Genomic DNA, 25,000 nt, shown 5'->3' on the forward strand with positions numbered 1-25,000 from the left:
AGCAACGGAGATCTCCGCTTATTTTAGCTGTCTCGCTATGCTAAACCCATTTAACATAGCGAGATTAGTGTTAAAAGCAACGGAGAAAGCAAGATCTCCGTTGCTTTTTATAGCTTGTTATAAATGGGTTTAACATAGACAGCTTTAAAATAAGCAATGGAGATCTCCTGTTGCTTGTCTCGCCATGCTAAACCCATTTAACATATCTGTTTTGTTAACGGAGAAAGCAAGATCTCTCGTTATGTTAAATGAGTTTAACGGTGGTGACAGTTTAAAATAAGCAACGGACATCTCCGCTGTTTATTTTAAACTGTCTCGCTATGTTAAACTCATTTAACATAGCGAGACATAAAAAGCAACGGAGATCTTGCTTTCTCCGCTTTTTTTACAACTCTGATGTACCCAGTACATCAGAACTGCCGCGGATGCCAGACATCTCCGGAAGGGCAGTAAACAGGCATCATACTATGCCATTATTTAAGAAAAGTAATTGTTTCTTTTCTTAAATAATGTCATATATAACCAAACCACGCCAACCGTGGGTAAATTTAGCATTACCCACACCCAGGCGTGGGTTATTGCTATATTATTGTACCAGTATCAACAGGTGATGAAAAAAAAATTAAATATGGAGAAAGTATCATCAGTCACTAGTAGCAAAAGGCATAGTAGGAGTTTAGTTATCATATAAGGAGAGAAATATATATTTTTTCGTGAAAGACTAAGGAGAACTGTGGCTTCTTTAGTTTAAAGCTGTCAGATTTTCTAAAAATGTAAGAAATTTTGTTTACTCTCAAGAGAAGCAGTAGCTAGCGTTCAGTAGTTTGAAAGTTAGTGAATTCCGCAAGTAGTTGACTCTTGCAGCAATGGAAGACCATTTAGGTATCTGCATACCATGGCAGTTTTGTTAATAATTGCTAACAATATTAATGAATCTCAGCCCGTGTTTTAGGAGAAGTTAGTGTTACATGCTGACAGGGTAACAGAAACAGGCAGTGCATACTCTAGTCTAGGGATTAATACACTGGTGATTGTTGCTCAACCAACTTTTGGGTTAGAAGATGGTAGATATTACACCGCAACTTTAAGCTGACACACAGCTTTAGTGGATATGAGTTTGATATGACAGTGAAAAGAGTGGATGCTATCCCATAAGATGACTAGGTGTCCTTCATCTGTTTGTTAGGCATAATGACCCCAATGGGATTAACAGTATGCAATATATTTGCAGGAAGTCTCTTATGGTCATACACACCATAGGTGAGACAGACAGTAGAATTTGATGTCACCATAACATCTACCCTATCTCTGATATGCCTGCAGCCCTCAAAATCAGCCAGCAGATGCTCATGTCAGTGATCCACCTGCAAACAGCTTATATACACAACATTGTGGAGTAGGAAAAGTGTGCTGCATGGCACACACACACACACAAGGACATGCACCGGATGTAGAGTAAACCTGGAATATTGGTGCAATAAGAAGATAGTAATCTTGAGGTCACAGATGGTGACTGTTGCCTACACAGGTGCATTTGTGCAACATATTATGGCTGACGTCTAGTTTGCCTTCACTGGCTGTAGGGTCTACTAAGTATCAGTTGGACATGCATCAGCTGTCCCACATAATAGGACACACAGTGTTGCAGATGAACCATCAGTGCCACATTCTGGTGCATGAATTGTCAACCTTGGTCATGGGTAAGGATGTTTATTGGGCTCTGCCCATGGAATGCCATTTCAGGGTGACACAGAAAGGTCCCATAGTGCAACCCGATTTCTGATATGGGATGATCTAGCCTCACAATGGCTGGCAAGCATAGTGAATGCTGTTAATTATCCTAAACTGCCAAAACAAACCTGTCACTAGAGGATGTGATATCTTTTACTCGACCATCACCCAACCTTTAAGGCTACTGCATTCAGTTCCATTGACTCTACCCAGCAGTGTTGCATTGCAGTCAGTCTTTGTGTCCCCTAGAATATGTAGTTGATGATGGCTGCACCCTACCTACTCTTGTCCTACATGGGTTTGTTGATGTGTGATGCACAGTGTGACCAGACTTTGTACTGCCTAGAATATTTTTAATACTTTAGCATGCATCATATTATTTCGTATTGCCTTTGTTGCGATCCAGAGTTATGAACCAGATGCCAACACTGCAGTTAAGTGTACCCATTGCTGCCACTGCTGTTTCACTCCTCCAGTGCCTTCCCCTGTATCTCTTCCTCCTTGCTCTGCCACAGATAATGCATCACTTAGGGCATGTCCTTGTGTGGTGTTTGGTAGCAGTACCTAATTTTGTAGGATCATGTTGTGTAACATGCCACACACTGCATTCATTTTATTATATATGTTTATGCTGTATTGTAGAATATATGTTTATGCTGTATTGTACAACCCCACAGGGGATATTTAGTATATAACATGGGGAAAAGTAGGTCAAAAAATAAAAAAGAAGGTTGGCACACAAGTCCCTGGATAAAAAATGCCCACTTCTGGCATATACACTGGTGTCAGGACCAAGGAAAAAGGCAGTAGAGAATCCTCATAACATGGAAACAATCCTACCACAGAACGAAGCCATACTGAAGGTGTGGGCAATGGTGACAACCCCTCCCCCCAACTGCCACATGTGTGTTTGTGGTAGAAGAAAATGAGACTGATACCAAACCAAGTAGTAAAGAAACAAAGTCCAAACCACCACACTGGTAATAAAATCGATTCTTTTTACTTCCAACCACAACAGATGAGCGCTTTCGTCTAATAGATAGACTTCATCAGATGAAAGCACTGATATCATGATACACTTATATATAAAATCACAAACAATTAAGAATCCATTAATTATAATTTAAAGACATACAGGTTCAAAAACAAATATTCAATTTCAAAAAGACTTCCCAGCTTTCAAGACTTTAATAAACACATATATATTCTATATACAAACTTTAGTAATATAATTATTCAACTGATAAAATACAAGTAATAAAAATGTGCAACAATTTTAAAAAAATATGTAAAAATTTATAATCTTTTGGTTTATTATATACTTTCAGCTTTTTTATGTAGCACAGATTTTATACTGATATAGTCATTTAAACCTGTTGGTGAGTTTGAATTCAGCCTGAGCTGCCATATCAGCTCTTTGTATAGTAGATGGTTCTTGAGGTCCCCCCCTCCCTTGTGCAAACCATACCTAACTGTGTCAATAATACCAAACTTGAACTTATATTAATGGATTCTTAATTGTTTGTGATTTTTTATATAAGTGTATCATATCAGTGCTTTCATCTGATGAAGTCTATCTATCAGACGAAAGCGCTCATCTGTTGTGGTTGGAAGTAAAAAGAATCGATTTTATTACCAGTGTGGTGGTTTGGACTTTGTTTCTTTACTACTTGGTTTATGGTAGAAGGAAAAAGCAGTTTAAAAGAAAAAAATACTGACAGGCTAAGCAAGACGCATAGAAACTTTTGAGTATAAGAAAGAGATTAAGTATTATTACTATTATACAAGAAACACAGAGGATATGTAGCAAAAGTAGGAAAGAGATTAGAGGAAAGAAAATACACAAGAAAACCTGTTAAAATCTACAGATAATACTTTAATATACTTAATGCGACAGACCAGAGCAAAATGTTACCTTGATGAAGAAGTACTGGGCTTCCTGCAAAAGGGAGTAAAAGAAAAAATGCCACAAGACAAAGAACAAAAAACAGAGGTCATCAAAATTATAAAAAAGGATGACAGACATGGGAAGGAAAGGGAGATCTGGTATTGTAAAACAAAAACACCAAACCACTGACCGAGAAAAAAATAAGAGATAGCGTTAACGTAAATAAACTTTAATCTCTACTTTCATCCAAAGGACTTCTTCACAACAGAATAAATTTCACATAATATCATACCAATATATAACAAAAATCATTTAGAACAAAGGGAAGCCAAATGGCAAATCCAGCTACAAGCTGATAAAAAACCTGGTTTGAATGACGTTATTAACATGAAATGTTTTTTTAAAATATTGTAAATTAATGATTAAGAAATTATATGTAATATTTATGTATATTGGCAGCTTCACAAGAGATGTTTTTTATAGTAAGTTTTATGGTATTTAGAAGTCAATTATTTAATTGTTTAATAGATTAATTTATGGTTTAATTGGTTGGAGTTTGTTATATATTGGTGTGATATTATGTGAAATTTATTCTGTTCTGAAGAAGTCCTTTGGATGAAAGCGGAGATTAAAGTTTATTTATGCTAACGCTATCTCTTATTTTTTTTCTTGGTCAGTGCTTAGGTGTTTTGGTTTTAGATCTGGTATTGTGTGACACTAAGCAGTATGAAAAATGCAGCTCCAAAGGGAAATGTGAACAATGTTCCACAGTTTGGAAAAAGAGATGAAGGTGAATGAATGGGGAATTTGTTTTGTGCATGCTGATCTTGTAAGATGAATTAATTTCTTAAATATTACAATAGATGGGGAGAATGACTATAAGGTTAGCACTAAGATTTATAGAAAAAACAGCTTCAGTAAATACTTTTCTGCATGCGTTTGATATACACTTTCCTCAGTTAATTAAATCTTTGCCAATAACAGACTACATTAGAATGTGTCATAATGCAAGAAGTTAACAGACCAAAACATAGCATGAAATAAATGGAAATGAGTTTAAAAGATTAGAGTTGTACTTTTAAGATGTTAGAAGAAGCAAAAAGGCAAGTTTTGGGGGATGAAGAAAATTCAGTGGTCAATAGCAGGAGAAATTCATAGGTTCATAGGTTGGTACTAGGCTATTGGCCATAGGGCCTGTGCAAGCCTAGCCATAACAATTCCCTGCTTGTTTATACCAACAATGTTTACTTCCCTGGGCCCGTCTAGTAGGGTGACTGACATGATTCCCGGGGTGAATTTCCTATCTCCCATCCAATTGTCAATTCTCCTCTTGAAGAGGGCCAAAGAGGCTTGACATGTATGGGCAGTTTATTCCAGAGTATGGGGAGTCTCTGGGTCAGGAGCATATCCCTCCAATATGTCCTGTCTACTGTGATGACAAGGTTTAGATCCCTGGAGCGTGTGGCTCTGTGGGATTGGAATTTCTTTAGGTGGAGCACGTCCAGCAGCTCAGGGTTAGACATGGCCTTGTAAGTTAAGCAGAGGTCACCTCTGAGCAGGCGATATGCGACACAGTATAGCTGGAGTTTTTTTAGATGGTTGGCATAGGGCATCTGCTTTAGGCCTGTGATTCTTTTAGTGAGATATTTCTGTGACCTTTACAACTGTTGCAGATGTCTTGCGGGGTACATACCAAATGGGGCATTGTACTCTATAATGGGTCAAATGAGGGACGAGTACAGTAGGACAATGATCTCTTTTTTTCTAGATGAAAAGCCCTTTGTGATGAGGTGCGCCACATAGAAGGATTTCCTCACTGTTGTGGTGATGTGGTTATCGAAGGTGAGACCACTGTCCACCTGTGTTTTTAAGTCTCTTATCAAACTTTTAGTGTTTAGTGTATTGCCGCCTAGGTGGTAGTTCATGGGTACGTAGTTTTTCCCAAAGGGGATAACTATACATTTCTTGGCATTGAGCATGAGTCCATGACTCTGGCACCAAGCATCTGTTTCTGTAAGGCCATTTTGTAGGATATCTACATAATTTGGGGAATCAATAATGGCTTCCAGTTTGCAGTCATCTGTGGACTTTGTTAGCCAGAGTCCCTTAGTGTTGGTCTGTACTTCAGAGAAGTAGATGCCAAACAAGAGCGGTTCCAGGACTGAACCCTGAGGTACTCCACTTGTCACTTGTCTGGGGCTGGATTTGGAATCAGATATTTTTACAGTGTGGGTTCTATCAGGAAGCCACTTGGCAGCCTATTGAGTGATGTAGGGGTTTAAGCCCAGCTTGGTAAGTTTAGCTATGATTTCAGAGTGGGAGATGGTGTTGATGGCCTTGGCGAGTTCCAGATAGGCTGTGTGGACCACCTTACCCTCGTCCGCAGCTCTAGAAACTATTTCGAAGAAGTTGATCAGGTGTAGGAGACAAGATCGGCCCTTCACGAACCCGAACTGGGTGGGGTCCAGTGTTTGAAGGTTGCCAATGTCCTTGTTTATAAGTTCCATAATAATGCATTCCATGGCCTTACAGACCAGGCTCGTCAGACTGATGGGGCGGAAGTTCCCAGGATTTGAGGTGGATCTCCTCTTGTGAAGTGGGATGACTCTAGCTGTGCGCCATTTAGTGGGCACAAAGCCTGAGGTGAGGCTGTGGTTGAACATGACGCTTAGGTGAGGTGTCAGTTCATTTTGTAGTTTATGTAGTACACAGCTCGGGATATCATCTGGTCCCATGGATGCTGTATTTTTAGCTTTGGAAAGTGGGGTTTTTACCTGTGTGGCCGTGATTACCGGAATTTGGCAATCTTCCGGTATTGGGATGGGCCCTTTAGGGGGTGAGGAGGAGGTGAAATTGGCACTGAAACGATCTGCCAGGATATTGGCAGTATCCTTGGGATCAGTATATTTAATGCCATTCTGTTGTAGCTCACAGCAGATCTGAGCATTGCCACTTAGATTTTTGACATATGTATAGAATGCCTTCTGGTTGTCTTTGGAATCTTTGGCAATTTTATTTTCGTAACTGGCTTTGGTGGATTTTATGAGTGATCTCAACTTTTTGCTGAGGCTGGTAATGGAGTTTTTTACATCCTGGGATTTTGCTCTTTTCTGCAACAGTTTCTTCCTTCTGTTGTATATTTTGCTTATGGCTGGGGACCACCAGATTGGCTTCCTTTTTTTGGAGGGGAGCATCTTATTTCTGTTTGGGATGGCACGACACATGCACAAGTGTATGTGCTTGTACAGTGCCTTAGTGTAGGATTCAGCCGTCGAACATTCATTTCCCTTCTGCATGGGTGTCGTGAAGTTTGTCACTTCTGACTTGAGTAGCATGAAGTTGGCTTTGGCAAAGTTTTTAATGGTGATTTCCTAATTTGGGGGCGGGGGTGAGTTGCGGATGTCAAGGGTGATTAGTTTATGGTCAGACCTGACCAATGAGGGGTGACCACTGGTGTGGAGCATCAATTTCCCATGTTGGTGATGACCAAGTCTAGGATATTTGAGCCCCTGGTGGGACTATGAATTAGTTGGTCCAGGGCATTGGAATTAATGAATTCCAAGAGTCGTTGGGCAAAGGTGCTGGTACCCGACTAGTTTTCCCAATTAATTGCGGGGTAGTTGAAATCACCCAGTATTAGGGTGTTTGGTTGTATCTTAATATTTTCCAATATGTTTAAAAAGGTGTGGTGACACTCTTGGGGCATGGTGGGGGATCTGTAGCAAGCTACATTTTGGATTGCAGTCTTACCTAGTGTCAGCTGCATCTGGAGGATTTCAGATGCATTATGCTGGGCGACCAGCCTGGAGGTGTGAATATCCTTAGTGAATATGGACACTCCTCCACCTTTCATGTTTCGGTCCTGGTTCGGTGGCCGCAAAGTGTGGTAAGTGTTGTAGCCTGGTATTGACAGGGTGCTCTCTGGACCCTTGAACCAGGTCTCAGTTACTGCCCAGATATTGATGTTCTCCATTTTTAGGAGTGCCTCGAGAGAGTGCATTTTGAGGTTTAGACTTCTAGCATTGAGTAGCATTACCCTCAGATTTTGCATGTTTGTGTCTGTCACATTGGTGGTTTTGTCATTTGAACCTTACCTAAAAAAGGCTCTCTAGGGGTGGCAAGAGCCTTAGCCAGTAATCTAAATCCCACGGGCGACAGGTGCAGACCATCTCTGGCAAAACATCGTGGTTTGTCGATCATGTCATCCGAGGCAGACAGATACTGGATCCCCTTTGAATGACACCAGAAGCCTAGCCAATTGTTGAAGTCAATCATTTTGTCCTTATACTGTGGTATCATTCTGGGCGAAGGCAGGATGCTACTCAGGGCTAGGGTCATACCTGCCCAGGCCACTTGGTCCAAGAGCTCTTCCGTGTCTCTTTTCATGTACTCTAGGGAGGTACGTCTCAAGTCATTCATTCCAACAGAAACAATGACAGAGTTGTATTTGTACTTGTTGTGGAGTGACTTGAGTGCATGTGTTATGTGGCGGATCCTGGCACCCAACAGGCAGCTGACCGTAATTTTCTTCTTGTTCAGTCTGGTAAGTGGGACATCAGTGTGCCTGACTATCGAGTCACCTATGACTAAAGTGTCTGGTACGTTGTCTTGCCTTAGGGGCTGTTTTTGGGTGGCACACTGATGTTGTGAGCTATGTGTCGTTTGGGTTGTGATTGGTATTTGTTTGCGTTTCAGCTTCGGAGGTCCTCGTTGCTTGGGTAGGTTAATGTTAAGGGCCTCCGCATATGTGGGTTTCTTGTTGCTATGTGCGGGTGTTGATGGTGTGGGTTTTGTAGGGCTATGTGTTGCTTGAGGTGTGGTGCAGATGTTTACCTTCTCCTCTTGACTGTCTAGCACAGTCTTGGTTGGAGAGAGCTTTGCTTCCAGTTTGGCTATGTATTTGCATCTCTCACAGGTTGTAGTGTTTGGTGGTAGGAGGAGAGGGTTGTCTGTGTACATGAGGCAATTGCTGCATTACCCCAATATGCCCAGATTCACCAGGTGGACAGGAGAAATCACCGGAAGCTGACCTTTGGACATGCCTGGTTAGGTGCTTTTTAGTGAAGTGCAAGAGCTGTTTTTCCTTGCCGTGGCAAGGTACTTTGCAGTTATAGGTTGTTTAGTGCATACGGTTAATTCCCTTATTGACAGGGAGGATTTTAGTGCTTGTTATTAGTTTACGGCTTCTTAGTATTTTTTATAGCAGTTCTAGAGCAAGTGCTAGTCACAGGGATTCAGATTTTAGTGCTATTATTGAAAGAACAGCAAGTTCTAAGGGAAAATTGAATATAAAAAAATCAAAGACATAAGGGTGGCTGTTTTTATAGGTTCATATGAGATTACTAGGCTAAAAGCCCAAGAGCCTTACATAGCCCAATTTTACCCAATTATATAGCCCCTAGGGGCAGGAAGATGGCATGGGTTTATGACCACGCCTTGAGTATTTTACAGATTGCCCCTAACTATAATGTGGGCCAGGGAAGGACTCTGTTTAATGTGAGTAGAAAGCCTATACCAAAGAAGGGACAATCTCTGTGACACATATCTGTCTCTCTAGCATGTTCTGTTTGATTCACTGGGCAGGTTTAGATCGCTAGAACTGGTGACCCTCATACTGTTTGTATTGTGGATATGGACCAGCTCTGTTAAGGCTGGATTTGTGAGTGCCCTGTAGGTCAGGAATAGGCCACCTCTTCATAGTCAATAGGAGATAGATTAAAGGAAAATGGCTTTCAGTCTATCCGTGTAGGACATGTTGCTAACACACTGTATTTTCTTAGTAAGGAACCTCTGAAGTCACACCAGCTGTTGTAAGTGCATAGTCAAGTACATTCCAAATGGTGCATCATACTTGATTATTGGTCTGAAGGCTGCTTACAGTGGAACTATAATCTCACTAAATCTGGATGCCATACCATTACTTATAAGTTGTGCCACATAGAAGGATGTCCTCCCCATTGTGGACATGTGACAGATGCCTGGAACTAACTTAATAATTCACTAGATACTCTGAAATTAGTACATGACAGCAGCCCTTACAGTAGTTGGAAAACACAGCTGGAAGTTTGAAGGACAGAAAAACAATTAAATATCAGAGTAGACTTCACAGTATATACAAATAAACAATGCAATTGCAAAAATTATACCTGGATTCAATGTTATAGACTCAAACCTAGCCACTGGGGATGCACAAGCCAGTGCATTTCTTTGTGCCGGTCCCAAGCCCAGATAAATGGAGAGGGTTGCGTCAAGAAGGGAATCCGGCCAAATCATTCATGCAGACACCAGTAAATATTTACATACCAGATCGGTCGAGGCCTGGGTTAACAACAATGACCACCAGTACTGTTAGCCAACAGGGTGCTGGCAGAAATTGGGCTACTATTGGCCGAAGGAGGAGAGGAGGGGGAAGGCATGGCCGAAGGCAGGAAGAAAGGAGAAAGGCTAGGACTGTGGTAGCGGGGGTCGAAACTTTGAATGGTGGCAGTATGACTGGTATAGGGAGAGAGCTAGCAAATATGATGGACAGAAGGAAGGCTGGTATACTGTGTGTGCAAGAGACCAGATGGAAGGGGAGTAAGGCTAGGTGTATGGGAAGTGGGTTCAAATTGTTTTATCATGGTGTGGATGGGAGGAGAAATGGCATAGGAGTTATCCTGAAGGAACAGTATGCTAATAGTGTTTTGGAAGTGAAAAGAGTGTTGGTCAGAGTAATGCTTATGAAGCTGGAAATTGATGGTGTAATAATGAATGTTGTTAGTGCATATGCTCCCCAAGTTGGGTGTGCAATGGACGAGAAAGAAAAATTTTGGAGTGAGTTGGATGAAGCGGTGATGACTGTACCCAAGGGTGAGAGAGTGGTGATTGGAGCAGATCTCAATGGGCATGTTGGTGAAGGGAACAGAAGGGATGAGGAAGTGATGGGTAGGTATGGTGTTAAACAAAGGAATGCAGAACGTCAGATGGTAGTGGATTTTGCGAAAAGGATGGACATGGCTGTGGTAAATACGTATTTTAACAAGAGGGAGAAGCATAGGGTGAAATACAAGAATGGAGGAAGATGCACACAGGTGGATTATATCTTATGTAGGAGGGCCAGTTTGAAGGAGATTGGAGACTGTAAAGTGATGACCAGGGAAAGTGTAGTTAAGCAGCATAGGATGGTGGTTTGTAAGATGACGCTGGCAATCAAGAAGAGGAGGAGGAGTGTGAGGGCAGCACCAAAGATCAAATGGTGGAAACTGAAAAAGGGTAATTGTGAAATGGAGTTCAGGGACGAGTTAAGACAGGCACTAGGTGGCAGTGAAGAGTTACCAAATAGCTGGGTAACTACAGCAGAGCTAGTAAGGGAGACGGCTAGAAAGGTGCTTGGTATGACATCTGGACAGAGACGTTGTGGAATGAGGAAGTACAGGAGAATATACACAGAAAGAGGTTAGCAAAGAAGAAGTGGGATTGTCAGAGAGATTAAGAAAGTAGACAGGAGTATAAAGAGATGAGGTGCATGGCAAAGAGAGAGGTGGCGAAGGCTAAGGATAAGGCATATGAAGAATTGTATGAAAGGTTGGACACTAAGGAGGGAGAAAAGGACCTGTACCGACTGGCTAGACAGAGGGACCGAGCAAGGGAAGATGTGCAGCAGGTAAAGGTGATAAAGGATAATGAGGAAAACATACTTACAAGCGAGGAGAATCTGTTGAGCAGATGGAAAGAGTACTTTGAAGGGATGATGAATGAAGAGAATGAGAGGGAGAGAAGGTAGGATGATGTGGGGATAGTGAATCATGAAGTGCAATGGATTAGCAGGGAGGAAGTAAGGATAGCTATGAAGAGGATGAAGAATGGAAAGGCTGTTGTTCCAGATGACATACCTGTGGAAGCATGGATGGGTTTAGGTGAAATGGCAGTGGAGTTTTTAACCAGATTATTTAATGAAATTTTGGAAAGTGGAAGAGGAGTGGAGAAAAAGTGTTTTGGTACCGATTTTTAAGAATAAGGGTGATGTGCAGAGCTGTAGTAACTACAAAGAGATTAAATTGATCAGTCACAGCATGAAGTTATGAGAAAGAGTAGTGGAAGCTAGGTTAAGAAGGGACATGATGAATAGTGATCAGCAGTATGGTTTTATGCCAGGAAAGAGCACTACAGATGCGATGTTTGTTCTAAGAGTGTTGATGGAGAAGTACAAAGAAGGTCAGAAGGAGTTGCATTGTGTTGTTGTAGACTTAGAGAAAGCATATGACAGGGTGCCAAGAGAGGAGTTGTGGTATTGTATGAGGAAGTCGGGAGTGTCAGAGAAGTATGTAAGAGTGGTACAGGATATGTACGAGGGTAGTGTGACAGTGGTGTGGTCTGCAGTGGGACTGACGGATGCGTTTAAGGTGGAGGTGGGATTACATCAAGGATCAGCTCTGAGCCCTTTCTTATTTGCAATGGTGATGGACAGGTTGACAGACAGATCAGACAGGAGTCCCCGTGGACTATGATGTTTGCAGATGACATTGTGATCTGTAGTGAGAGTAGGGAACAGGTGGAGGAGACCCTGTAGAGATGGAAATATGCTCTAGAGAGAAGACGAATGAAGGTCAGCAGGACTAAGACAGAATATATGTGTGTGAATGAGAGAGACGATAGAGGAATGGTGAGGATGTAAGTAGAGGTGGCAAAGGTGGATTAGTTTAAATACTTGGGATCAATAGTTCAGAGTAATGGTGAGTGTGAAAGAGAGGTGAAGAAGAGAGTACAGGCAGGATGGAGTGGGTGGGGAAGACTGTCAGGAGTGATTTGTCACAGACGAGTACCAGTAAGAGTGAAAGGGAAGGTCTACAAGAGGGTAGTGAGACCAGCTATGTTATATGGATTGGAGACAGTGGCATTGACAAAAAGGCAGGAGTTAGAGCTGGATGTGACAGAGTTGAAAATGTTAAGATTTGCCCTAGGTGTGACGAGGGTGGACAGGATTAGGAATAAGTATATTAGAGGGTCAGCCCAGGTTGGAAGGTTTGGAGACAAAGCCAGAGAGGCAAGATTACGTTGGTTTGGACATGTGCTGAGGACGGATGCTGAGTATATTGGGAAAAAGTTGCTAAGGATGAAGCTACCAGGAAACAGGTAAAGAGGAAGGCCCTAAGATAAGGTTTATGGATGTGGTGAGAGAGGACATGCAGGTGGCTGGTGTGACAGAGCAAATGCAGAGGACAGGAAGAAATGGAAACAGATGATCCGCTGTGGCGACCCCTAACGGGAACAGTCGAAAGAAGATGATGATGAATGTTATAGCCTTGAATGGCTTCAGATGCTTGCAAACTCACTCAAAATCTCAAAGCAGTGGTGCCAAATGATGAGCAGCTCCAGATTAATGAACATATTTATTGTCCATGTGTCTATATACACATCATTTTCTGATTTTGTATGATTAAAAATAATTGTTTTTATCACCTCATACAGTGCTAAAAAGAATTTGCCAAGGTCTCCGGTGTTTTTTTTTCAGGAGAGCCATGAATTTAGCAGAGCTTCTTTCAAAGAAAATGTCTCCCAGCAGGGATAACCCCATACCTGTAATCACAGGTATGCATGGATGTGGTTGATGTAATGTTTGTGATGTAGTAGTGAGATGTAAGAAAACAAGGATAAATGATTAGAATAAGGATAACTGTTCAAAATATCAGATCCTGGACACAGCAAAACTTAGCAAAAATCAAGAAAGTCCTCTTTCCACAGTAAAAAAAAAGTGCAGTTAAGGTTTTGAGCCGATCTTTATTCGGTGATGGACATGCAAGAGTTGTCAAAAGCACATGTTAGTGTAAAGGCTTTATATGGTTAGGACAGTCACAAAGAGAAAATAAAGGAATTTAGATTTGTAGTATTTGGCACTTTACAGATGCCAAGAGGAAGTGATAAAGCAAAGGCTTTAAATGAATTAGAGGCATTTTTAATTATAAAGTGTAAGATACCAAGCCCAGAGGTTCAGATACTGAACTTGCTTGGCAGTATCTGTCGTAAATTTGGTCTGGTTGACGGCCATAGGGTTTTCAAAAGATCTGCTTTTTAAAAATGGTACTATCAACTTTTGTTGTGTTTAAAAACAAGAAAAGAACTTTATACCTTCAAGATTTAGCTATTTAATTAATACATGCTGAGATGTTCTGTAAATTTGATATGCTTTCTCAGGCTTATTTTTTCACTCCCCAAGATTTTGAGCCAAATCTCCATGGAAAATAAAATGTTCTTTATTACATCCAGCCTTCTGGTCTGTGCTTTGTGTGTATAAATACCTGTTACTGAATTTAGGATTCTTGCTTTGGCCTAGCAGTTACAGATGCACATGTTCTTAATATAAAATATTGAATAAAAATGTTGGTTCTTTATATCTGAATAATATTTCTTTGAAATAAGCCAGCAAACTTATACACTTTTTTTAAAACATTATTGTGGCTGACGTGTTGCAGTAGCAAATTTTAATCAATGAACTGGTGGTATTTGGGCCTGTAGTTATGCTTTATAACTACTGAAGTGAAAAACCTTTCTTCAATATTACGCTAGAGCGTCTTATGTGTGGAGACATGCATGAATGGGTGTACCTTCGTGGAAGGTTGTGCTTCTGGGCTGGCAACTCGGCACGTAAAGACTACTGCCAATCATTAGCGGACCGGAGTTCCGCTGTGGCGACCCCTAACCAGGAAAAAGCCGAAAGACACAACAACATTTATAGAACTCCATCTAACTAGAATTAGTGACATGTCATTTACTTCTGTCAGACCCTGTAAAGATGATTCTCCCTTCTCCACTAATAATTTTCATTGAGACTGGTGTCCTACTGGTTGCACACAGCTGCCTTACTTCAGCCCTGTTAACTGGCCACGTGTATTTATGCATGCCATGCACTGCACAGCTGTTTTTTTCTGCTAAGTAATTTGAAACTGGGAGAGGGCTCCTGGAAATGGGATGTTTGCCATGATGGAGGTGCCATGAAGCCCTTGGCCTCTGGCTCCATTTCACTTAAGGCTTGCTCTGGACCACATAGGGAAAATGTATTGGTTACAAAGGATAAGGAATACTGTGGAAATAGAGGAATGGCTTTTTATTTTAGCTTTGTTGATCTTAGAATTCTTAAACTACATTTTTTGCAACTTGTGGGGTTACCACCTGTCCCTTTTTGCGGAGGGCACTTCCTATTTGGACACTTGGGTTCTGCAGGAAAAAAATGCAAACTGACAAATGTCCTGAGATTTTATGAGAAAAAAACATAAGCTTCCTTTAATAATTGCAGAAAACAATTGTTTTGTATCTGAAACACCTAAATATTACATGGAACAGCATAAGCAATTCATATGCTGCAACAGTATGTTTTTATTTTGGCAAAAAAGTGATGTTGAGTCATTTGTATTGACTATGGGTAGAGTTTGTCCGGTAAAATCTCGATTTCCAAAAAATATGTCCCACTTTGAGCATCTGAAAAGGTGGCAACCCTAAACTTGTTGTAGTCAAGATTTACTAAGGTGCTAATGAGGAGGGGTTTTCTTGCAGAAATACTAACCCAGGCAGGCATCTCAATACTGATGCAATGATGCTGACTTTTACATGACCCCATTACAAAACTATGTATTTTGTTATGAGTAATAAGTGTATGTGTCAGGAGTGTAGGAAGGAGTTTCAATAGTAAGGCCATCTCCCACAGTATGAAGCAGTACCCCTTTCCCAACTGATTTCTTAACTTGTCTAATCAGAAAATTGTCATTTTTAACAAGTGCACAGCTGTGTTTTTAATGCATTCTTAGTTATGTATGTGCATGGTGGTTGACACACAAAATATTGAGTACATAGAAATAGAACAAAAGAGTTTGAAACTTAAAAAAATTTAAAAAACAAAAATATCATTATTACTCATGGAAGGGGTTTAGTGATATGACCTGGTAGCTGCAGTTCCTTAGCCCTAATTTTAGGTGCTTTGAACCTTGAGGCCTGGGAGCAGACCTCTTGACTACTAAGTGTAGTCTCAGTGATCTGCACTATGGGTAAGAATGTGTGGTACTTACCAAGCATATAATGACTTGACAAGGTAGTGTCAGGTACTTAGTCTGGACACTTACCTGTCAAGGCATGATATGTTTGGTAGTCCAGACGATACCAAGTAGGGTAGTGTCCAGACTATGTATTTGTACCTCTCGCATACTGAATCTTCTTGAGGTAGAAGCAAGACAGTATTGCAGAGCAGGATGTCATCTGGCATTGGGGGAAGTCACCAGTCTGTAATTATTTTGAAATAAACCATGATTTGAGGGTGGGGCAACATGGATGATGGGAGGACAGACATGTGGGACCTTAGAATACAAACTGAAAGAAAAATACTGACAACACCCCTGATGGCTACAGCAATGGGAGTTACGTGAATGTGCTACACTATGGTAGCGTAAGTTACATATATGTAACACAACTACAATAGTATGAGTTCTTTGTATATGTTACAACTACAGTAGTATGAGTATATGCCTGTGCTGCAAATACAACAGTGTGAGTTATATCTACATATTCTACACACACACACACACACACACACACACACAAGCACATACACATATGTGTGTGTGTGTGTGTGTGTGTGTGTGTGTGTGTGTGTGTGTGTGTGTGTGTTACAACTATAATATTGTTGTATGCATTACAACTACAAGAATGTGAGTTACATGTGCTACAAGTACACTTGCTTGTTATAGGTATGCAGTACAGCTACAATAGTGTAAGTTATATTTATGTGATCCTTTCCAGTAGTAGGAACTGTATGCATGTGCTATGACTACAGTAGTATAAGTTAAATGTATATGCCAAAGCAATATATAACTTATATGAAAGTGTTACAACTGCAGCAGTGTGAGTTGAATGTCTGTGCTACAACTACAATAGAAGAAGTAATAGGTAGGTTCATAGGTAAGTACTACGCTAATGGCCCTGGAGCCACTGCAAGCCTAGCCCAGTAGTGTTCCCAGTCATCTGGCTTACCTGACATTAGTTCCCTGTGCCCCTGTCTAGTAACAAGTGAAGTGATCCCCGGGGTGAATTTCCTATTTCCCATCCACTCATCAAGATTTCTCTTGAAGAGGGCCAGCAAGGTGCTGGGGAGTTTATTCCAGAGTATTGGAAGTCTCTGGGTTAGGAACCTATCCCTCTAGCAGGTTCTGTTTAATGTGGGGATAATATTGAGGTCTTTGGAGCGATTAGCATGGATGGGATTAGGATTTTTTCAGATGAAGCATGTCTAGCAAAACTGGGTTAGACATGGCTCTGTATGTCAAGCAGAGATCGCCTCTAAGTAGGTGATATGAGACGGAGTAAAGTTTAAGTTTTTTAAGTCTATCTGCATAAGGCATGTGTTTGAGTCCTAAGATCCTCTTAATGAGGAACATCTGTGGCCTCTCCAGTTGTTGGTGGTGTCTAGTAAGGTACATGCCAAATGGGGCATTGTACTCTATAATGGGTCTGATGAGGGGTGAGTAGTGAGAGATAATGACTTCTTTTTTCCTGGCTGAGAAACATTTTGTGATGAGATGTGCCATGTAGAAGGACTTCCTAACTACAGTGGTGACATGGTTGTCAAAGGAGAGGTTGCTATCTACCTGTGTCCCTAGATCCCTTATACCACCTTCAGAATTAAGTGGGTTCCTTATGACTATGGTAGTTTGTGGGCACCATGATTTTTCCAAAGGAAATGATGATGCATTTTTTGGCATTGACCCCTAAGGCCATGGTTTTGGCACCAGTCGTTGGTCTCTGAGAGGCCTTTTTGTAGGATGTCCACATCAGCTTGAAAATCAATAATAGCTCCCAGTTTGCAGTCATCCGTGAATTTGGTTAACCAGAGTCCCTTGGTGTTGGCCTGAACTTCAGAGAAGTAGGTAACAAACAGGAGAGGACTCAGAACAGATCCTTATGGGACTCCACTTGTAACTGCCCGGTAGTTAGATTTGGAGTCAGCTACTTTCACCGTGTGGGTTCTGTCAGTGAGCCAGTTGGCAACCCATCTAGTGATGTAAGGGTTAATGCCCATATTAGTGAGCCTATCAATGATAGGTTGTATGTGTGTTACATCTGCAGTTATGTGAATTCTGTGTGTACCATAATTTAGTACAAGTGCAGTTTTCCACTGAGCTGTATTCACTTGCAATATTTTCAGCTTGTGCATAATGTAGTTTATTTCCTTTTCTCTCAGGAAAGATATGCATCATTGTAATAACTGTTATTTAAGGGTAAAATTTAGCCTTCATGTTATTAAGCCAAGAATAATTTGGCAGACCCAGGAGATATGTGCAGGAACAGATAACTTACAAATGTTAATATTTTGTTTTCATGATCTTCAGTTAAACTTCTAAACTGCTGTACATGTATTCTTTCTGACCATCAATGTGTGGCTAAATATAAGTCATTGGCACCTGGTTTATGTAAAAAGCTGAAACATTCTAAGGTCGTGACCACACATCATTTCTGTTCCAGTTGGTAGAGAAAGCACATATGGCAAGAAGAGGCCCACACTGCTTCATTTAGCATACAAGACATGCTCCAGATTTTGCAGTTCACACCAGGTCAGAAAATGTCCTTAGTGAATTCTCATATTAGAAGCAGAATTTGCTGAATGTTTTGTTGTTTTAGCATGCTCACTATGCAGGCCCGCATATGTAAATGGATAGAAACTTAACTTTTATTATTAGTAAAGATAAGGGGTTTGATTAAACTACACATTCATTGAATGGGGTCACTGCAGTCAGGGTACTGTCAATAAGTCTAGAGTGCAGAGGGTAGACAAGTCCTTGTCTTGGGGGTGGGATTGAAAAGTTTTATATGTTAATTGAGGCATGTGTTCATCTGTTCAACAATTTCCTTTAGTTCAACACAGTTTTCAATTGGAATGTAATCCAAATTGTCCTGTAACCAGTTTTATTAAATCACCAAGATTTGTTTTCTTTTAAGAATATGCTAAATGTCATATGTGTTGGTTCCTCAACCTGTAAGAACACCTTGGTTAAGCAAAACAATATGGGAAATGTGCTGAAAGATTTCATCACAACCTTCTCTGAAGCAGACTGGGGAGTGAAGTATAAAACATTGGGTAAAAGCTGTTTTAGCTCCATAGTCTGCAATGAAACATGAAAGGGAAAGTCAGCAGTGCAATGGGTAGACAGATAAATGCATCAATATCGGTCTACTTTCTTCTGTCCCTACATCTGCAAGGACACTTGGCAGCCTTTGTTTCTGCTAATACATCAGAACATTACAGCCACCTACCAGTCTGAATTTTGTGCAGAAAAGGGCCTGTTCTCAGTTGTACTGATAGATAGTGTTCTTAGACTGAAGTCCTGCTGCTATTATAAACATTCTATAATATTGCAATAGTCTACTAACTTGTTTTGTGTCGTCAGAAAAAGGTCTGCCCACAGTCATACTAGAAATACCAAACTGAAGCCCTGCTGCTATTACGAACAGAGTGCTGCAGTTAGTGTTTCATTATCCTTTGATTTAGATATTGCTTATGTTCCCTCTATTCAGCCTAGATGTTCCTATCATACTTTGTTGTGAGGTTACTGTTAACAATTAGATTTCTGACTGTCTTCAGTGTCATGGCTGTTAGCTTTACTGTGAGCTACACTGAGCATGTGGCAATTCTTCCTACACTATAATACTGTATATCTTACCATGTATTATAGGTTAATCTATATCAGACGGGTTACTTACATTAAATTTTCTTAAACACGTGTAACTTACTAGTTCTAGTGCCTCCAGTGTTGGGCTACCCTTGTGATTATCGAAAGAACATGCACACACTGATTGGCTGATACTCCATCTGATTGGAAGCTTGGTTCACTATCCCTCCCCATGGTTGCACACTTTTACTATTATTTCTCCATCCACTTAACATATTCAGTATTGTGTCCATAGCTTTGCTTTTAATGTTTCCCATTATCCATTTACAATGGTCCATTCATTGGTCACCCTATACTAAACATGGTCAATCGGATCCTACAGTGAGCCCCAAAAAAACTGCCCATTATATTACAACACTTGCAACAGTAGTTGAACAATTTATTGCCATAACTAATTAAAACAATTTAAAAGACAATTTCCTATGCCCATATTCCTTTGTAATATTAGGATTACTCTCCTCCTTTATCACCCCATAAATACTACTCCTCGTACAAGGCTGTCTTTTAATTATGTCACTGCCTTCAACCTCTTGCAACAACCTCAGGTTGTTATTTCACCTAAATCAACAGAACTTTACAAAATGCTCTATAGTACAGTAATCTTAACTTTCCTCTTTGATTGCTTAGCCACACTACCCAACTACCAATCCCTCCTACCGTGCTACCAACATCAAGATCGTTCCACAGACACAACATCTCTCAGTGGTGGATCTCCGTTATATGTTTCACTTAACCAATGTGAACAATAATTGATACAGAAGTGCCAATCATTCCAATTGTACCACACCCTTGCATTTGTGAAACATGGTATATATATTCCTTCATCTCCTTACTTGTGGAAATAGTCATCATAATCCAGGCCTGAACTTCAACAGTACAACTACAATGCTAAATTCACACTAAAAAAGCTTAAGAATATGTCACTTAAATGTTAGAAGCATTTGAAATAAATCAGTCCAGATGTATGCTGAACAAACCAGACATCCTAGTAATAACAGAAATGTCTCAAACCAACTGTACTAGATGACCACATACTACTTCCAGGTTATAATATGCATGGAATAGATAGACTAAGCAAAAGAGCTGGAGGTATATTTTTTCACCAGAATGTGATAGTGTTTTTTTTCAAATAAAAAAAAAATAACATATAAACAGAAGTACATTTAATACAGTGGTAAATAGCAGCAATACACTTGTAAAGAAAAGAAAATAGTCTTTTTTTAAGAGAAAAATATATAAAATATATAACATGCCTGTAAGATAGTATTCCAGAAAGTAAAGATCAATACAATAAGAAGTAATTTGTGCAATATAAACAATAAACATTTTGAGAAACAAATTCAGGAGGCAGAGTTCTGCTGAAATAAATCAATTAGAGATAATACTTTTGTCCTAGGATTCCTGACAGGTGTCTTAGAAAATAACCAGCTTTCCTTTATTCTAGTCTCAGTCAAGGCTGCTACTTTTCAGGAAGATAAATTCTTCAGAGGATGGCAGTGAAATTGATCTCCAATGTTTAGTGATACTTTTCCTTGCCACTGCCAAAGCAGTCCTGAGCAGGTTGAGATTCTCATTATTTAACTTTTGATTACCATTTATATTAAACAGAATTAAAACATAGTTAAAAAAGAGCCAAACCATAAAGTTTTTATGAAATCTTCTATGGAATTCCAAAAATGTTTAAAAGAAGAACAGTAAAACATATATGCATCCAATTTGCATTACAGATCTTGGTACACTTCCAAGAGTTACTGGTGCCATTTTATTTATTTTGCATTCTATATGGAGTTAAAAAAAGATCTGTACAAAAATTTCAAAGTGAATATACACCAGTGTTGAGACCAAGATATATTTTAATAAAATGTAATATTTCTGATTTCTGCTCTTGATAAGTAGAGTTATGATTCAATGTTATATGTTTCCAAACATTTTTATTTAAATTAGTATTGTACTGTATCAGAATTTTATATAATTTACAGATAAGGTTTTCTACCATAGATTTGTTGTATAATATATCATAAAAAAGTTGAATTAGTTTACGGTTTTCTTTATGATACGAATGTGCAAGAAATAAACATTTGCCTTGAGTCTGTATTTTAATATTCTGTAAAAGTAACCAATCTTGAGGATCCAAATCATGGCAATTTATAAGCTGTTGACAATCTTTTACTTTTATATCTTTAAAACATTGATACCGGCAAGCAAAGCCCTTGGTCTCCCACAAGTCAAGTTTAAGAGAAAACACTTTATTAAAGAAAGATTTGGTTATATAAATGGAATGATAGTTTCAAACCAAAGTTCTAAGTCTGTTTTGTTGAGTATGATATTTCTGAAATAATTTAAGATGTACTTCCTAAAGGAAAAGGATGATGGGGAGGGAGAATTATATTGCATATTGTTACAAAGATACTGTAAAGGAATTTATTTTGATTTATACTGCTATTATTTCCTGTTAAGTCATCATTAGTAGAACGTATGTCAAAATGTAATATTTTCCAGTTTGACTTATAATTAGGATCAATCCAATTTAGGATAGTGTTAAAAATGTTGTTCTAACATAGGTATCTACATCAGGAAAGTTAATACCTCCTAAATACCAAGGTTTAGTATGATAATGTAGGGCTACCCTAGGTTTATTTGGAAATCTTAGGAATTTTAGTAATTGTTTATTAATGTTTTCAGTAAGTGACTTATCAGGATATAGAATCAAAGCTTATAGGTTCATAGGAGGTTACTAGACTTTTGGCCCTAGAGCCCTTACAAGCCTTGCCATATTTATCCCGAATTGCCCCAATTGTCGGTGCCTAGGAGAGTAAAGTTCACAGAGGTAAGAGTCTATGGTAGTTAATATTGACTTCCTCTGTACATGGACACCACCTCAGGAATGAATTTGCAATTACCCATCCATTGATCTAGATTGTTTTTGAAGAGGGTCAGACAGGGGCTTTTTTTTCATGAGAATTTTAAGTTTTTTCCAGAGAAATGTCAGTCTCTGGGAGATGTATCTATCTCTTCAGCATGACCATTTCATGTCAGAGGTTATGTTAAGATCTCTGGAGCAAGTGACCGTCATGCAGTTTAATTTATGAATGTGTAGCACTTCCATCAGGGTCAGAAACTGCCCTGTAAGCCAGGCACAGGTCACACTTTAACAACCTGTAGGAGACTGAATGCAGTGAGAGAGCTTTCAGTCTTTCCAGATAAGACTTGTTTTGTGTACCCTGTAATATCTTGATGAGAAACCTCTGTGGTCTATACAATTGTTGCAGGTGTCTGGTGATGTACATGCAAAAGGGAGCATTGTACTCAATTATTGGTCTGATGAGGGTCGAGTATAATGGAATTATAACATCCTTAGATCTAAATGGGATGCCTTTACTTATAAGATGTGCCACACAGACGATTTCCTTACTACTATGAATATGTGGTGGTCAAAGTTCAGATTGCTGTCATCCTGAGCAGCTAGATCATTTACCACTGGGTTTACACTTAGAGGGGTGCTGTCTATAATTTAATTAGCAGGGATGTTAGCTTTCACAAAGGGAATAATAATACATTTGTTTTGCATTTAGCTTTAATACATCTTTTGGCACCAATCATTTGTCTACATTAACCCTGTCTGCAGTATATTACCATCACTGAGGGGATTTAATGATTGCCCTCAGTTTTCAATTATCCATGAACTTGGTCAGCCACAGGCTGTCCAAGTTTGCCTGGACTTCTGAGAAATAAATTTCAAACAGTAAGGGGTCTAGCACAGAATGCTGTGGTATGCCACTGGTGACTGGTCTTTTGCTAGAGGTGAATTCACTCACTTTGACAGTATGTGTCTTGTTGGTGAGCCAATTGGCTACCCATCTGGTAATATAGGGGTTAATTCCCAATTGGGAGAGTTTCTCTATAATAATTGAGTGGGCATTGTGTCAAATGCCCTGGCTAGGTCAAGATAGGCAGTATGGTCTGTCTTTCCCTCGTCCAGGGCCTTGGTGACTCTCTCAAAGAACACAACCATGTTTAACAGCCATGACCAACCTTTAATGAATATGAACTGGGTTGGATCCAGAGTTTGAAGATTGCCTATGCCATTGTTAATAAGGTCCAAAATGATTCTTTCCATGACCTTGCAGATGAGGCTAGTCAAGCTTAAATGCCTATAATTCCCAGAGCTGGTTGATGGTCCCCCTTTATGCAGATGGATTACGGTTGCTGTCCTCCATTCTGCTGGAGCATAGCCATTTCACAGGCTGTGGGTAAATGGGGATCCAAGTGGGTCTGCTAGGTCATGTTTTAAGTTGTTTAACAGGCAATCTGGGATGTTATCTGGTCCCATTGATGCCATGTTTTTGGCCTTGGAGAGCTCCAAGATTACCTGCTCTCTTGAGATAATAGGCTGAGGAATGGTTGCAGATATACTTTGGGAGATAACTGGAGGGGACAGGGGGTGAGGTTTGCTCCAAATCTGTCAGCTAGAAGGATCGCTATTACCTCTGGTTGAGTATGGGTGATGCCATCCACAACCAGTTCAGTACAGAGACCCTTTTAGATTTTGGGCACAGTTAAAGAATGCCTTCTGATTATCCTTAGCTAGGGAGACTATTTTTACTTTATAATTAGCTTTGGAGGAATTGACAAGATCTCTAATTTGTTTGTTTAGGCTAGGGAGGGATTTCTTCCTCTGCTGAGCCAGTTCCCTCTTGTTCTCGGACATTAGTTTCTTTCTCTTGTTGTATAGTCTGTTTATGCTAGGGCTCCACCAGGGTGCCTTGTTTCTTCGTCAAGACCTGGTTTTAATCCGGTACAGTACAGCTGATTCTATACAACTGCTTAAGTGGTTGTACAGGGCATTGATGTACACTGCTGCATAGGAATCCATGTAATCTGCATTCTAGGGTGCTTTGAAACTTTTTATATCATCACTTTGTTGGAAGTAATTTGTCTTTGAAAATTTCTTAATTTTTTTTGAGCTTGATGGGGTATCTGGTCTTATAATTACATCAAACAAGACTGATTTATGGTCCAATCTTACCATAGATGATATCACACGGGAGGGGGGGCAGTGCAATGCTCTCCCATGTTAGTAACTACTATGTCCAGGACATTTTGAGCATGTTCTGGGTGTGGTGAGAATCTCTTCCAGAACATTTGCATTGACAAAGTCCAAGAACATCTGAGCCAGCATGTTTGTGGTCAAGCATGTTTCCCAGTCGATAGTAGGATAATAAAAATCACCCATGAGTAAGGTGCTGGGCTGTATGGCAAGTGACTCCAGTAAGTCCAGGTATGCAGTATACTTTTCCTATTTCGTGGTGGAGGACCTATAGCTAGCTATGATATGTTAGGGAGCTTGGATTATAGTTAATTAGATATGGAGTAACTCAGGAGAGTCATACTGTTTGACAAGTCTTGAGGTATACTTATCCTTAATGAAGATGGATACACCTTCTCCTTTGGTTCTTTCACGCTCAATTTGTGGTCTAAATGTATGGCATTGTAGCCCTGCATGGCCAGGGTACTTTCTGCAACTTTGAACCATGTCTCAGTGACTGCACAGATGTCATTATCATCCAAAGCAAGGAGTGCTTCTCAGGAGTGCAGTTTCTTGTTTAGACTCCTAGTGTTAAGCAGCAGTACCTTGAGTTTATCTAGAGAGGACTTTGTTATGTTGAGAAGTTGGCTATTTTGGTACTGCCTAAAA

Source organism: Protopterus annectens, chromosome 8.part0 (assembly GCF_019279795.1).
Source record: "Protopterus annectens isolate FY-2018-M chromosome 8.part0, PAN1.0, whole genome shotgun sequence".
Classification (NCBI taxonomy): Eukaryota; Metazoa; Chordata; order Ceratodontiformes; family Protopteridae; genus Protopterus; species Protopterus annectens.